The 18,216-nt window shown below is 39.6% G+C and overlaps 1 pseudogene; it reads left to right on the forward strand.

Moving 5' to 3' along the window:
* LOC149142415 (SUPPRESSOR OF ABI3-5-like) overlaps nt 1–8,076 on the forward strand; it is a 56,461-nt pseudogene extending 48,385 nt beyond the window's left edge.
* The last annotated feature ends 10,140 nt before the right edge of the window (nt 8,077–18,216 follow it).

Raw genomic sequence — 18,216 nt, forward strand, 5'->3', positions numbered from 1 at the left:
TTCCTCCTTTTGGAAATATTGGTGCTCCTTATATGGCTACATTGTCCCTTCCGGGATTTACCATTGGCTTTCCAGTATGGTTGTTTTCAACCTCCCTAGTTAAAAATGTCGTGATTTCTCCGCAATCGAGTACTCCTCCAGCTGGACAAAATCAACCTCCAGTTGATCCTAAAGTTGACCCTTTGCTTTCTTCCTCGGTTGTTTCTTCCTCCCCTTCTTCCTCTTTGCCTAGTGAAAGTATTGTACTAGTAACTAGGTGGCTAAGAAGAAGAAGAAAGGGAAGAAGAAGAAGAAGAAGAAAATTTAGCAGAGGGGCAACCAAGCAACCATTTATTTGAATGCAACATCTGATGAGAAACCATCTGTCAAGCCTCACAAAGTTTAATGTCCATGCAAACTTTGTGCGGGAGACCATCTTCTTCTAATTTGTTTTGGTATTCCTCAAATCTTAGAAGAATGGTCTTCCCGTTCACATCATCCTGTGTCATCAACTTCTGGAGATCGTGTTGGTGACACACCATCAACTAGTGGTAGTAAAGTTCATGGAAATAAGGGTAAAGTTAAGTTTCCCTATAGGTTATGTGAAGGGAATCACCCCATTCACCTTTGTCCCTATCTAGATGAAGCCAAAAAAGTGTTGGATAACTGTCCTGCTTCACCACAACAACTTCCATCTGGTTATAGGAGACTATCGCTTAATCCTTCACTAGTTGATAAAGTGACTAACCCAAATCAACCATTGGTCAAACCCACTCTCTCTGAATGTGAATCACATGAGTCTATACCTGACCAATCACAGGTTGAGGAAACAGTTGACCCAATTTCACCTTCAGTTAATCATACTTTTTCCGAAGGGAGTGATACTTTTTCCGAAGAGAGTGAATATGATAACACTTAGGTTTTTTTCATTTCTTCATATTCTAATGAGCTTGGGGGCAATCCTCCCGTTCCATCAAGACATGTGGAAAATCCTCCCGCTCTCGCAACTCAAGGGGTTAATTCTCCCGTTTCTATGGTACCCCCTCCAAGTAGTCTAGTCACTTCCTTCGATTGGAATCGACTGGTAGGATGTCTTCTTCCTTCTTATTTACTTTTCCCAATCATAGTACAGGCTTATAATATGATTGTATCCGGCACTGTTATATATGAAGGTGCATCAACGAGTATCCTTTCCTCTACTGCTTGGCAAGAGCTCAGTTTGCCACCACTTGTGCCAGTTACCCAGAATCTGTTGGCTTTTAACAGAGGAACCAGTCAACCATTAGGGATCCTCCCTCAGTTACCTATTACTTTGGGAAGAAAAATTGTTTATCTCAATGTGATGGTAGTCCCAAGTCCTTTAGATTACAATTTACTTCTTGGGCGTGACTATGTTTATGAAATGGGAGCTATTATTTCAACACTCTTTCGAGTGATTTGTTTCCCGCATGAAGGAAGAATTGTCACCATTGACCAGCTTTCATTTCCCGATCCAAATATGGCTTCCAGTCAACCATCTTCCCTAAGTGGTCCTTTTGTACCAATGGTATCATCCCCGCCACGGGTTAATTATGTCGCAACCCGTTCCATGCTTACATCAATTGATGATAAATTTAGTGATGTTGTACATTATGTACTGGGGGCATTAGAACCAGATCTCTCTAATGGATTCATTGCTACGGATCCCTTCTAGAGCATTGTTCTCCCATCTGATGAGAATATCTTGGAAGTCATGACCTCTTATGAGTCATGATCGAGGAACATGAGGATAGTTCTTTTACTGTGTCAACCTCATTAAAAAATGAAACAACTCCCATGAGGATAGTTCCTTGTCTTTTGTCAACCTCATTAAAAAATGAAACCAAGGATATGAGTATAGTTTCTAGTCTTATGTCAACCTCATTAAAAAATGAAACAAAGGGTATGAGCATATTTCCTTGTCTTATGTCAAGCTCGTTAAAAAATGAAACAAGGAGTATGAGCATAGTTCCTTGTCTTGTGTCAAGCTTGTTAAAAAATGAAACAAGGAATCTGAGCAGAGTTCCTTGTCTTGTGTCAAGCTCATTAAAAAATGAAACAAGGTCCCTTGGAGCAAAGTTCCAATTCGAGTCTTTGATTAGATCTTGTAAAATCCCAATCGAGTATTTCACTTGATCTTGTAAACGAACCTTCATTCCATCCACCTGATAGCCACAAGTAGTCTACTTAGGTGAATGTAATGAAGCTTGGGGGGCATGCACCTAGTGGTAAATTTAAGTTTCCCTGTAGGTTATGTGAAGGGAATCACCCCATTCACCTTTGTCCCTTTCTGGACGAAGCCAAAAATGTGTTGGATAACCGTACTGCTTCACCACAACGACTTCCATCTGGTTACAGGAGACTCTCCCTTTCATCATGTTGCGGGCATGTAAACCAATATCAAGCATAATTCTTTGTTTCAAGCTTGTGTAAAAATGAAACTGAATTCTAGCGTAGTTCTTTGTTTTAAGCTTGTGTAAAAATGAAACTGAATCCAAGCATAGTTTTTCATTTCAAGCTTGTGTAGACATGAAACTGAATCTAAGCATAGTTCCCTATGGTTCAAGCTTGTCTAAAAATTAACCCATTTCCATTTTAACCCTCGTGATTTCCATTCTATCAGCCTCTTCCACCAGATGAGCCTTGGTTTTTCTCCTTCCATCGTCACTATCTACTTGGCTAATCATACACTTTCACTTGGTTGTTTTACCCTTTTTGAGGAACAATTACAATGAGTGGTCTTATTAGCTAGCCTCTTCACATAAATCAACATGTTTTGAGAATTTCCAACGTCACTGGAACCAGTTTCTATCCTAGACACCACTCGTTCCTCAAAGTAGAGTCCTCTTTAATCTCTTTTCAGACTCTCGAAATATGAAAAGATTGCTGAGCGCTTGTCCTATTCATCTCGTTAACGGATTGGAAATGACATCTACTCAGTATAAGTTTAACCCTTTTTCGGGATGAGATAGATTATTTATGAAAAAGGAATACGTTGACCAAACATGGTCAATAGGTTCTCTCTTGTATTGTTTTACGCTCTTTTGGACTTGAGAGATAAAAGTTACGAAAAAGAACTTGTGGAGTTTTCTTTTTGTCCTTTTTCAAACTCTCTAAACATGAAAAGGACCGAGTTATCTTTGTCGTTAAATTCATTAAAACATCAAATAGCGACAAACTTGTCGATCATGACAAGACCGAGTTTCACCCTTGCTAGACTCATTAAAACATCACATAGCAATGGATTCACCTGAAGGGTGGAATTATACAACAAGCATATGTTATCCTCCTCAAGCTTGATAAAAATAAAGAGGTACTAGTCAGCAATGACTGGGGAAAATGGAAAAAGGGGTAAACCACTTTTGGTAGCAGGTCGCTCTTGAACATGACACTTTCACTTCATCACCATGACTATTTGGGTTGGGTTATCAGCTTGATGGTTATCATACAATTGTTTTATCATACCATCCATCACTTTGTTTTGGGTCAATGCTACAAATTCATTTAAGTGTCGCCAACATGTTCAAGAGAAGTCATTTAGTCAAAATTCATCCTTTGCAATACCATAAACCTTCATTTTCATGACTGCCATTCCTGAACCTTGTGTTGTCAGTCAAATTCCATCTCCAAAATCATTACACTTGTTTCGTGTCGTTGATGTGGGATACATCAAGGCCCTCCTGCAACAAGTCTCTTCTTGTCGACATCAACACGTTATCCAAGAAGTTGACTTAGAAACACCCTTCCAGTACCTTGAGGCTTGCATACATCAATGGCAAGTTTCTCGCTTTTGACGATAGGTTGACATCACTGGCCTTCGACCAAAAGACTTTGTATGGTGTTTGAAATCAAAACATCCATTCACACCATGTAGAATATAGAGGATCATCATCATTATCGGTGATTTCTCTCGCATCTGTTAACAACTTATATCATTGGCTGGTAATCAGACACTGTCTTTCCATGTTCGACTTTAGATCACATATTCACATGGTTAGACTCATACTTGAGTGAACGATTGAATGAGATAGAAGACCTTGGATCTAGTTTCAACCATCTGGGCTGCGATTTCAGGAAATGTACTAAATCATCCGTACAATGGCTTTACATTGATATTCATCCGATCATGGGTCTATATCTGTAGACGACTATCTATGGACTTGTAATGAAAGTTTATATGTTGAGCATGGGTATGCCTTCCCTTAGAAATTCATGAGAAAAAAATCAAAATATCATGATATTATGTATTGTATTTGATGCAGGTCATGATCCACTTGGAACCTCCTCATCACATCGTAAAGCATATCAGTCGACATTATTATTTTCGACTTCCTGCTTTAGGGGGCAGCTGTTATAGATCCATTTGGGCACATCACTCCCATCATCTAGATTAATAATATTAGGGATCATCAAACCCTAATTCATTTGCTTCATGCCCTAGACAAGTCAACACTTTGAATGTCTCCTTCCTTGACAGTTTCATGGCTTGAAGACATCCTGAAATGACTCCTAGAGGGACCAACGTAATAGGCCCATGTAAAGGTGCTCTGTAGAGCACTTAGGCCCATGCAAGGGTGCTCTGCAGAGCCCTTAGGCCCACTTTGACCTGCACTGGGCGAGATTGATTGAAATTCACATAGGGTTCTAGGAATATTCTTATCTTCTGGATCCATCTAGAAAATTCCCACACTTATCTTCTCCTATGAGCTCAAAAATGGACGAGGAATGAGTTAAGATACCTCCTATCCTCTCATCCCTTCCTCTATGGAACTAATTATAAGTATGGAAGGCCATTCAATACCTTCATTGATGATAAAACCTCCTCCATCTTCCTATAAATTGAGCATTCATCTAAGTGATCAAGGGATGGACTTTGATGATTGTAAGGAGATAATGTTAGTTTGATATTTGAGACTATTGTAAGTGTCATTATGCTGCTGGATTTTCATGCCTATGATGTGATGTGGATGGAACCAAAGCTGGAGGAGTGACTTCGAATCAGGCTTCATGGTTGTAATTCTTCCTTCTATTCAATAAAGTATTTGCACCTTTTTCCATATGCTTATCTTGATATGTGATGCTTACATGTGTGAATGTATTTGATTCCATTTACCTGTAATCAATAGATCTTTTGCTTTGATCGGTTCTTTGTCTTATGTTGAAGTTTATAGGTACTTCTCAAGCGTGTTAAGTACGAGAAGGAGCGACAGGATCGATACAAAGGAGACAATAGGAAAACAAAAGTACAAGTAGGTCCTCTCATTCTCTTTGTATTATCTATTGCTTATAGAAAAAGGTTAAAGTGCTTTAAACTATTGTTCTAGATATAGCTATTGTCTAGGGAATTAGTATTATCTGTAGATACCAAATTCTTCATAACAAGAGTCATGTGCACAGTGATGACAACACCGTTGGCTACCATCTCCAGGATGGGTTACTCTATAGTAGGGATAAGCTATGTGTCCCTAAAGGTGAGCGTTCCCAACTGATTAGAGAGGCTCACACCTCTAAGGTTGCAGGGCACTTTGGTGTAGGGAAGACTGTGGCTAACTTGCAGAGGTATGTTTATTGGCCTAAGATGCAAGAACAAGTAGGTAGGTTCATAAGAGGATGCATGATTTGTTGTACTAGCAAGCCTATCAATAGGAAACAGGGTCTGTATCTTCCCTTACATGTACCTACTCATCCTTGAGAAATAATTTCCATGGAATTTGTGGGAGGTTTACCATCAACTAGGAAGGGACATGACTACCTGTTCGTGGTAGTTGACAGGTTCAACAAGATGTGTGTTCTGATGCCATGTAAAAAGACCATCAGTAGACAAGAAGCAGCAAACTTGTTCTTTGGACAGGTCTGGGTAGACTTTGGGATACCAAGGAGCATCATTTCAGATAGGGATACAATATTTCTCAATGCATTTTGGACTACATTGTGGGAGAAGATGGACACGAAGTTGAAGAGATACAACATTCCATCCACAGACGGATGGGTAGACAGAAGTAGTCAACATGAATTTGGTGCAACTTCTGAGGGGTTACAACTAGAAGCATCCAGAGACCTGGGATGAAACTATGGTATATATACAACATTCTTATAATAGAGCAGTCCACACTTCTATACGAAATTTCCCATTTGAAACTTGTTTTTGATATTTTCCACCTTCACCTTTGGATATTGCATATGGGTAGCAAGGAGGAGTGAAGGAAGACATGTGACAGGAGATGTTTTGAGGGCTGAAAAATTTATAGAGAAATTCAGGCAAATCCATCTATAGGTATAGGAAACACTGAAGAAGTCACATGTGAAGTATAAGTCCAGGTGTGATAATCATAGAACAGAGAAATCATTCAAGGTGGGAGACAGAGTAAACAAGGAGAGGTTGTAGGGGCTTGGTAAGAAAATTAAGGCTCTAAGGTATGTTCCCTTTGAGATACTAGAAAAGGTGAGTGATAATGTTATTTTACACATAGGGAGCTTTCCAATTGTGCAAGAATCGTGTCAATCAGAGTCCGTATGCAAAAGTTATGCCACTCAGAAGTTGACCTTCTTGTTTTCACACCTACAGTTTGGGAGGATGCCTCGCCAACCCTGATTATTCATGGAAAAGGGGTTAGACACGTGTTTGTGATGTAAAATACTATAGAAGAGTCTATTTTGTAACTCTAGTTAAGAGTTGATGTAGTCGAACTTAACCACTAGTAGGCTATCAGGTTGTGTTATAACCAGGCCACTAGGCATTCCATTCTTTCAAGAGAATTTTGTTCCATAGCTGAGCAAAGATACCCAAGAAAGATAGGAGGTAGAGCACACATAGAGGATCTGTGCACTGTAGTAGCCCACGGGACACATGCATTACTTCTTTGTATCTACAACCATATTTCCAGATAGAGAAAGAGAGAGAAGCAACCTCACCTTCCAGCTGGGTTTTCTCCCGAAAGGGTTTCCTAGGGAGCATATCTTATGTACTATGTGTTTGTGAGCTTATTTTTTTGTTATCTACTTTTATTCTTGATTTACTTTTACATGCATTCACTAATTACAATTAATTTTACAGATCTAGAAATTAAATAAAACTATAATAGTGTAGAATCTCAGATTTTAAATATAATATTATCAGATTTTTTGTGACGAGCTGTCAAGTGGAATATCCATGGTAGTTTACGGATCAAAAATCAAAATATAAAATCAAAACAAAGGGTTCCATTTGAGGAGGTGTTAAATATGTGGCCGCTATAGCTGACTGGATATACACTATCTATGATTGTGTTTGCTCGTCGCACATCATGTTTTCAAGTTAGTTTTCAATTTTGTATAGTTTATCATTTTTGTCTTTAGAAAATTATTATGGTCTATTGCTCGTTGAAGAATGTCTTAGGTTTCATTTCTTTTTTTTTATAGTGCAACGAAGGTGAACCATGGATGCTCCTACAGTTGATGTAGCGTCTTCTAATCCAGCACGAACTAGAAACAAAGCATCAGAAGCTGGTGAGACATTTTTTCTTCTCTTTAGAGGCATCTAGTATGAAGCTAAAGTACTTTGTTTGTGAATTTGATAGATCATATAGGCTTTCTCTCTTTCAGGACAAATAAATGTTCTAGTTGTTCATGGGTTAGATGAGAATGTTGTTGAAGAGATGCTACATTATGAATTTTCCAAGCATGCTCCTATAAAGGTAACCATGATAGATTTGATTACTCTATCATGTGATTAATGAATAAGTTACTCTTTCTAGATGATAAGAGTCACAAACTAACTTTTTTGTAGGACCTTTGACTTGTTCATGACAAATTTACTCATGTTTCAAGGGGCTTTTCATTTGTAACTTTTCATTCGGTATTTCATGTTTCATATATTTATTTACAAAATATCCAAAGTTGATTCCCATTCTTTGCTAATAATTTTCCTTTTTTCATATGCATAGTTTGTTTTTATATGGATGAGTATCCTTCTAGGTGAAAGAAGCAACAAAGGCATTGGAGGCAACTAATGGACAAAATTTGGAAAGGAATGATCAAGTCTTGAGGGTTGCATATGCAAATAATATTCATGGTCTAGGCTCCTTTGCTGGTGATTCTTAGTCCAATAGCCTTGTGGTGTTGCAACCTTTGCACATCAGGGTTGCTATTATATCATCTTATTTTTTGAACATAATTTAAGATTTCAAGAGAAACAAATTATTCATTTTTTTTGCTGCATTGTAGAATTTTTTTGCACTGGCTTTAAGGACAAAAAATTAGTTCTATTTGTAATGTGCATATGTTGATAGGTGCTACTTCTTGACGCAATACATTGCTAAATAAGAAAATGGTTGCTAGGAAATTATGCCATATTCTACCTCCATTGTCTAAAGTATCATTATTTTTATATTGTTCATTTATTTCTTTTTGTAGTATGACTTTGTTACATGAGCACCTAATGAGTACAACCTAAATGATAAACAAAAAATTGAAGAAAAATGCTGGGCACAAATGTTATGCACTTGACCTACGAAAAATACCAGAATTCCAGAAATACAAAATGATATTTACCGAAACATAGAAATATCACATGAAATGAGACAAGTTGCAAAGATATTTTATTATTCAGAAGCATAATAAATTGTTCTCTTGCCTCGTCGAGGGGCAAACATCTAATAGAGTAGAGCTCAATTACAATAAAAGTAGATGATACTTCCTTTTCTATCTAAGGCTATTTATAACTTTATGACATCCAAAACCCTAAATACTAGTGGTCCTGTTGTAGTGCCCGCAACACCTTAAAAAAATTGGCCTACACTTGAATTTTGGAGCATAATGTGGATCTTGTGATCGGTCGTTCCTTAGTCACTTATTGTTAAGCTAATTATTTTAAGCTCCTTTCTTTGATCTCAAGATTCGTTCACACTTTTATCTTTATATAACAAGTGTCATCTTCGGGTATGGGAGTTATATCTTGTCAGGCAAAGGGAATTTTTTCTTTGCTTCAAGGGGAAATCCTTGTGAAAATGAGTTTTTCTCATCACATAGACATGTTTTTCACTCATTTCAAAAGTTTCATGCACTATTACACAAGTGTCGTCATTATCCTCACAAAGTCTACTGTTAGAGCCACACGTAAGCTGCCACAAAGGTTGTTGCATTAAGAAAAGTATGTTTTCATATGTTGTAGATGATCTATGTTGTATCACTAAGTGTCCAAGTGTGTGGTCACAATCAAGTTCTATCACTATTCACATCAATTCCACTGATCCCACACTTAGCCAAATTTCAGAAGATTCCTTGAAATCTAGAATCATCCAACCTTCCTAAACTGTTCACTTTGCATCTGCAACCCTCAAGATTTTTGCTTCCCTACTGGAACTGCGCAGAAAGCCCAACATCCCTTGGCATCCAAAACTGTCAAAGGCTACCTCCAGTGACCTTCCCTCAACCAGAGATCACTAACCTCAAGAAATACGTATATTTTTACCCTAGGCATCTCTACTACCCAGTCCCCCTTGCCTTTGAAAACTGTGCAGATTTTTCCTCTAGAGCCCCACCCCACAACAACCACTGGTTGCTTGAAGTGCGTAATTCTGACCCTCAGTAGGCACTGTGAAAATATTTCCCACAATGGGTACTGTGAAACCTTATCCCTCAGTCCAGCCCAATCACTAAGCCTTCTCCCCCCTAACCTTAGACTAGTTTCGGTTCAGTCAGTGGATTATCATGCAACATCTTAGACTAGGGGTTTATTAGAATGATGATGTCTTGTCATGAGTGGATTACAAATACATGAATTCTCCCAGGTTATGGCAAGATGATTAAGAAGGAGATTAAGAAGGAGGACATGTTAGATGATACTCAAGGAGCCGTGGAGAAAATATAATCATCAGATAAGAATACCAAGGAACCCTAAGGTATGATAGAAGATTAGAGACTAGGATTGCATGAAAACTCCATCTAATTCACAACCCTTTGAAGGGTAAGTGTGGAAAACAAAGCACATCTCATAAATTTGAAAAAAAACTCTTAGTGTAGTATGAATGACAACTTATCATTGTCATATCATTATGTCTTCAATGACATGTATGATTGAGAACACTGAAAGTCATTTCATGTGTTTTCGCTAAGTGTTTCATTCCCTTTTGCATGTTGGGCTAACTGTCGTCTTTTGGCATGTTTGAATGATATGTAATGTTGCGATCCTTTTCTGGTGGTTTCGAAGGTTGGAATTTATGTATATGAGTTTTCCTAGTCATATAAACACTCATCGCACTCATACACAAAGTCTTTAACGCTGTTGCACAAGTGTCGTCACGATTGTCCTAAAGTCTATCTCAAATGTTTCACTTGTCGCTTCTTGTCATGAGACGGTCACATAAAGGGTAATGCTTTGGTTTTTCCCCAGTGGTGTATGTTTTCATGTTTTCAAAGTAATCTATGTATGTGATCACATTTCGAGTTCATCACAAGTCTATCTTCCTCCAGCACTTACCCATTTTTCTGAAAGTCTTCCTCGTCAGGTAATTGAACTAAACTGGGCCCTAACTGAACTACGCACTGCGTAGCATCAGCCCTTAGTGTTGTGAACTTACTGCCTAGAACTAAGAAGTGCACAGTCACAATCCTCCAGGGCAGTTGCACTATGCAATTCCAGAGCTCAACAACCTTCCTTGACACCCATAATTGTGCAGTAGTTACTCCCAGTTTGACTTAAACTGCACACTTTGCACTGTTAATCCTCAATATTTTCCCCTTTCCCGTTGGAACATCAAAATGTGCAGAGAACCCAATCTTTTTTGGCCTCTAGAACTGTGCAGAGGTGTCTCCCAATGTCCTCCCAGTCAGAGCTCACTGTCCTCAAGAACTACATAGATTTGTCCTCCAGGCCTCTCTGCTAACCAATCCTCCTTGCCTCGGAAACTGCGTAGATATGTCTCAAGGGTCTCATCCTGCATCAACTGCTATCTTCCTGAATTGCACAATCCTAACTCTTAGTGGCCACTGCATAATTTTTCTCCCCAGTGGGGACTGTGCTCAAAAGTTCCTCAATCAAGCTTGAGCTGTGCTCTGTGTAGTATCAATGATCAAGCCCTTTCCCTGTCACATAGAACTACACCATGCGTAGTTACTGGGCCCTCTCTCCTAGTCTGTCACTTGTCCCAAGCCCAGTCCATGGATAGTAATTCATCGTCTTAGACTACGAACTTTTCGGATTGATGTCGTCTCGTCATGAGTGAATTGTAGGGACAATACACTACCAAGTCATGGCGAGATGTTGAAGAAGGAGAAGAATGAGGGAAGCATGCCTAGAGACTCACTTGTAGCTGAACGAGCGAGTGAACCTGCCAAGAGAAATCAAAGGGACACAAGTTTGCAACCACCTCCCAAGGCCGAAAATAATTGAAGGTCACGCATCATTAAGCTATGCGAAGGAGAGGAGAAAGCATTCCCAAGAACACATCTATCACTCAGCAATAATAGTGACTTGACATTGCCACACCATCAAGTCATTCCATGTCAATAGTATTGTGTCAAGTAATGTCACGAGTTTTCATATGCCACATCACTATTGTGGGTCATGTATATTGTAAATCAAATGTATTGTAAAGTGAAATTCCAGCAGACACAGAAGAATATGAGGAATCACGTAAGTTGAAAAATTCATAGGAAGTTGAAGTTTCATGAGGGTAGTCAAAGAGTCAAAAGGGGAAGCATCACCCTTGGTTATATATACCCCCTCATTGTATGAGAAAAGGACTTTTCACCTTGGCTCCTCTCGCAAGGCATTAGAGAGATCAACTTGTTCTTTGAGGAGCAAGGAGTGGCTCCAATGTTCCACTACTGGGGCTAGTGATGTACAATGTAAATATGTGTCTTGGAACTTTTTATTAATAAAAAATCATTTTAAGGCTAGCATGTTATTCATGCATTACTTATGAATGTTTGTAGGACTATTCTGTGGACGTTAATATTTCATGTTTTCTTTCACATGTACTAAGATAGTTGAACTATTTTGATTATTTTAGTGCTTATCTTATTGAGAATGTGCTGTAATGGTTGTTATTGTTGTATCATCCTTGTGGACTATTTCACAGGACATTGGACATACCTTTCCTCACTTATCGTTTATAACGACTGTCACATCCGCTGTGGACTATTCTGCTAGATGTTAGACAAATATTCCCTTGAACATTGGCTGTAATGACTGTCACTTCTGATGTGGACTATTTTGCTGGATGTTAGACAGGTCCTTCTGGTTCATGTGTGTCTCTTCCTGGGTGGTACTATTACCTCTCACTTAGAGGCTCACTTTTCTCCCCCATTTTGCAGTAAGATAACCTAGACACAGTTGCACTGCACACTCACCAATCACACTCACCTTGTTATTCGAAGACACCATTGCATCACTTTCCCGTGCTAACAGCTAGAGCTAAGGCAGATCTTTGATGATTTGGAAACTAAGCCTTTATACCAGATGGGACTCCTACATCAAATTATGTGAGGTCTAATTGGTACTTCATATAAGGGATATCCCCTTGGTTGACAAATTTCCAACACGATCAACAAAATTGTGCTAGAAGGAGGGCCAGATGATAGGTTGTGCCCATTGAGTTTGGTTTGAATCACTTATTTAAAATGGCTCTTCCCCAAATCACAATTTCAGGTGTGTTTTTCTAAAGAACTTAATTTTACCATCCATGCGGAAGTTATTCATAACCTATCCGAGTTTAAGTTCGATGGTGAGGTTGAATCAACTTTTCGTGAACATTTGTTTCAAGTTGTCTGTCTTTATATTTCTCATAGAATATGTTCCAAAGATGTCATGGATAGATTACTCACCCTCACATTCGAAGGTCGTGTTAGTCAATGGTGTCATACATTACCCATTTCTTCTATCCATTCATTCGACCAACTTTCTAGGAAGATTCATAAATCCTTCGATAAGTATAACTACTGAGATTTTTATGGAAGAATCAATCGTTTAATAATGAAGCCTGATCAATCAGTTGAGGATTTTTCTAATCGGTTCCTTCACCTCTGTTGTGAATTTCTTGAAAAACATTTGAATTGGTATTTCTTGAAGCAATATTTTGTGCACTTGCTTCATGTCTTTTCATATAGTGAGCCTAAACCTCCTGATTTTCCTTCTTCTCCAACTCTTGTGAATCATGAGGCACCTCAAATTTTAGAGGAGGCATTTACTACCTCTTTTGTTCTTTGTCCTTCTCCTTTTTTGGTCCCAATGAGGGTGCCTCCTTGATGTGATTGTAAAATTGGGAAATCCACGAATCAAGTCTCCCATCCATCTTCTCATTCTTCTTGTGCTTCAATAGAGGAAATTCCAGAATGGCTCATGAAGCCTATAGTGAAGAATCACTCCTCCATTTTGCAAGATGATGTCATGGTTCACAACTCTTGTGTCAAAGCTAATTTGAATTTCTGTTGTCATTTATCATCTACATATCTTGACTCTTTGTACCATGAACCACTTAATCAATCTACTTCACTAGATATTTCTTCACATTTTCTTGATTCTCAAGTTGCTGGCCCAAATTGCGATCAGGTACAAAGTAGTCACAATACCCAGGTAGAGGAGCAACAAGGTGAAGATGCTTCCAATATTTCCTCTTTATTTCATAATATTCCATGTCAAAATAATGAGTTTCCATTCTTGAATGATTCTTAATTTGCTAATCTCGGTGGAAAAGTCCAATACAATCAATTCTTTCAATCAACCCCCAGCCTTGGGCAGTGATTATCCTAATGATGATGACTCTATTGTCGTATACCATGATGAATTCCTAAGCATATCATATGATCTTTCGCTTTCTCATGAAGATTTTAATTTAGATCCAGAATGTGGTTCGGTCAAAGAAGATTTTCATATTGAAACTTCCTCTTCATCTAACTATCCCTTGTGTCCTACCATTTACAATGCATCTACATGAGATGAAGATACTCCATGCTCTTGAGTTTCATGATCCGATGAGTTATCCCCTCGATTGACACAAGGCAGTGAGGCTATCCATGATGGAATTGAAAATAGTCAAATCATAGAGTACCCTTCCCACCCCTCATTGATCCGAGCTTAAAAAGGAATGAAACAAATTATAGATATAATCATAAACACAGAGATGCAAAATAAAAACACTTCATTTCATTAATAGAAAAATACTGAACTATCCTTACAAACAGAATGGAAATAAGATAGCTCGGGCGATGGTATCTTATCTCCGAGAAGAGATGTGGCAGCTACTTGCCTCTAAACTGAATTACAATGAGGCTCAAGGGCCTTTTTATTATTGAGAAATAAGGGAAAACCCTAAACAACAAAAATCTTAACTGGAGGAGATGTAACACCAAGAGTTTATAGGCCCCGTTGGGGTTAGTTGGGCAACCAAATTCTTGAGGTTGTAACTTGGTCATATTATCTTCATTTGACGTGTATGATACCTCGTTGGAAATATCTCTCTCTGAGGACTACAACTTTTGATGTGATTTCCATAGAAATCATTAGAGGAATTTTGCCAAAAAAAAAACATCATTTAGGGCCTCAAAACGGCTATGGAAATTCAGACCCGAAAAACTGCCAAAAATAGTAAATTGTGCTACAATTAAGGAAATAGATGACACTGACTTGGGGGGTCTAGATGGAATAGGCGGGTGGCCACAAATATACACCTGGATCATTCCTCTTCCCTTAGGAAGCAATGGTCCCCATTGTGTGAAGAGCCTCCATGAGGTGAGGAAATTCCTATTAAACTTGGTCCCTGGTGAACCACTTGCCCTGGAGATGGAGTTGGCCTGCTTTGATAACTTGATATAGCTGTATCATTAGTTGTCAAGTGTTCTTGATCTGTGTCCATGATCTGATTAGTTGTGGACTATTCCATGCAGTCCAGGTTGAGTTCTATTGGTGTGAGCTGTTCTGCAATGTCAGATGTGTCCAACAATGATGGGAAGTATCGCCGAAGGCGATCTACATTGAAAAATGGGTGCAGACCAAGGAACGAAAGGCTGTCGAGCTCGAAGGAATTGTCATAGAAGGCCTTGGTGATGGTGTATGGCTGATATCAGAGTGGGTGAAGCTTGTGGGGTCCAACAAGGCGCTCTTTCTGCAAATGTAACCAAACTTTGTCGCCCACTTGGAACTTGTGTGACACTTGATACTTATCATGGCACTGCTTGTACATAGCATTGGATCTATCCAATATATCATGGACTTGTTGGAGGATGTGTTGAATTCTCTCAATGAAGTTGTTAGCCCTTTCAGCTTCAGACTGCACGTGAGCCAAATATACTTGAGTGGTTGAAAACGGTATGGCCACACCAATGGGGCATAATGGCTGAAATCCTATCCCTACGTGAAAGGGGATGTGGCTGGTTGAGCTGTGGAGAGCTCTGTTGTAGCTGTGTTCGACGTAGGGGAGACTTTCATCCCATGTGAATGGATGCGTTGAGTTGTACATGGACATAATGTGTACGATCATCCTGTTGACAACCTTTGTTTGGCCATCAGTTTGGGGATGGAAATCCATGGACTGAGTGAGTTTTGTATCTAGAATCGACCAGAGACTTGACCAAAATGCACTCAAGAATCTGTTGTCCTTTTCTGAGATAATGGACTGTGGGATCCCAAAGTGTACCCACACTAGCTCAAAGAAGATCTTAGCAGTGGCCTCTGCTGTGATACTATTCTTGCATGCCACCATGATGGCCATCTTAGAGAATCTGTTGATGACCACGAAAATGCATTCGTTGTTGTGATTAGTAGAAGGAAGGCCTGACATATAATCCATGGAGATAGATTATGAAGGTCGACTAGGAGTAGGTATAGGAGTACACAATCCTTTGTTATTGATGGTTGGTTTGGAAAAGGTACAGGCAGTGCAGGATCTAATATACTTCCTGACATCCTGATGAAGTTTCAACCAATAAAAATACTTCTGCAATAATACCACTATTTTCTCTACTCTGAAATGTCCAGCGACCCAACTGTAGTGTGCCTCAAAATCATCTTGGCACAATCACTTGAAGGAACACATATGTGTCCCAAGTGGCATGACAGTGCATCCTGAAGGTGAAAATTTGGAACTTTCTTCCTTCTAGGAGTGTCTGGTATATGCTGCCGAATTTTGGATCGATCTTGTAAAGATGCATCCACCTTGATGTCTCGTGCCAATACGAGTCGTGCACAATGATTAGCGCCATGACCAGTGGTTGCCTGAGGTAATTAACAAAATTATTGGTGCTACCCTTCTTATACTTAATGATCAAATATAACTGTTGCAGATAGGTGAACCATTTCTGATGACGATCATTCTGCAACTTCCCTTGTGTCTGTATGAACTGTAGAGGCTGGTGGTTTATGTGGATGACCGTTTCCTTCCCCAGAATGTAATGCTTCCATTGACGGAATACTTACACAATGGAATACACTTCTTTTTCGTAAGTGGGGTACTTTTGGACTGTGTCTAAAAGTGTCTCACTGTGGTAAGCCACTGGATTCCCATGTTGTGTAAGAACTGCACCAATAACATAGTTGGAGGCAACTGTCTCAATCTCAAATGGTTGTTGCAGGTATGGTAATGTGAGAACTGATGCAGAATAGAGGTGATTCTTCAACTCGGAGAACGCTCATTGTTGGGTTTCTGACCAAACAAAATTTTCTTTCACTCTGCCCTTGGTGACTTGACTTAAAGGCTAAGTGATATGAGAGAACCCCAACAAAAACCTATGGTAGAAATTGGTAAGACCCAAAAAGATGTGGAGCTCTGTTAGAGTGGTTGGGGCTGGCCAATGCCAAATGACTTGTATCTTGGATGGGTCCACATGTACACCCTGCTCATCAATGATGTACCCCAGATATTGAACCTGGGTTAGGACAAAGGTGAATTTCTCCAAGTTAGCACATAACTTGTGTTGTCGAAGGGTTTGAAGGACCTGTCAAATATGGTGGAGGTGCTCTTTCCAACTCTAGCTGAAGATCAAGATGTCATCTAAATACACCACGACGAATGCATTGGTGAAGGGTTGCAAGATGTCATCCATCAGTCTCATGAAGGTTGCAGGGGTGTTCATCAATCCAAATGGCATGACCAACCATTCGAAAAGGCCCTCTTTGGATATGAAGGCAATCTTCCACACATAAGAGGGTTCGATAGGCACCTGGTGATAACCTGACTTCAAGTCAATCTTGCTTAAATATTTGGCTCCTTTGAGTTGGTCCAAAAGGTCATCAATTCATTGGATTGGGTACCTATTCCAGACAATGATCTTGTTCAACGCTTGATAGCCAATATAGAGCCTCCAGGTCCTATCCTTCTTCTGTACTAATACAATAGGGCTCCCACAGGGTGATGAGCTTGACCTGATGTGCCCTTTCTGCAGTAGTTCCTAAATTTGCCTCTTGATCTCATCATTCTCCATAACACAACGTCAATAGATCATTCCATTGGGAAGCGGCACGCCCGGAGTCAGATTGATGGAGTGCTTGACCTGATAGTGCAGACATACCGCTATGGGTGAGGTGAAAATGTCCCTATACTCCTCCACAACCTTGTCCATCTATTGTTGTTGTGTAGAGGATCCCTTCCTGGAAGTCGTGGCCACAACCTTCATCTTGCCTTGGGGGCGAATCATAAGGAAAACGAATTTCCTAGTCTAGGAAATGATCTTACTACATTGCTTTGCAGTGATCAAAGAGATGGCGATTTTTGGGGCTACCTTCGATATCCTGTACAACTTATTAGCCAAAGTAATAATCACAGAGCGAGGTCTAGACTCATATACAACATGTTGCTTCCACAAGTATGGTTGTCCTAGAAATACATCAGAAACTTCAAGAGGAGAAACATCACACAGTACCTCATCCGTGAAGGGCTTGATGTTGTAGGGAAGGCGACATTGCTGGCTGACACGAAGATCTTGTCCTTGGTGAAGCCACCCGATGGTGTATGATTGTCAATGTGTTGTAGTCTTTAGGCCCAACCACTTCACAAATTTCACTGAAATGAGGTTCTTTTGGCTCCCACTGTCGACAATGAACTGCAGCGGAGTACCCTTCACTCACATCTATGAGTGGAAGAGCCATTCCCCCTCCTCTGGATCTTCAGGCTCAATTTTATGGATCTTTGTGGTGGCCATGGTGGCACTGGGCTCTGCACCAATGATTTGCTTCCATTTTTCAGTCCCCTTATCGGGTTCTGATTTAAAGTCGACACCTGCATCTAATTCAAAAGCCTTTAGCTCAGC

Source organism: Pinus tabuliformis, chromosome X (genome assembly GCF_031772625.1).
Source record: "Pinus tabuliformis cultivar Carrire ecotype Pingquan chromosome X, CPIR1, whole genome shotgun sequence".
Lineage (NCBI taxonomy): Eukaryota > Viridiplantae > Streptophyta > Pinopsida > Pinales > Pinaceae > Pinus > Pinus tabuliformis.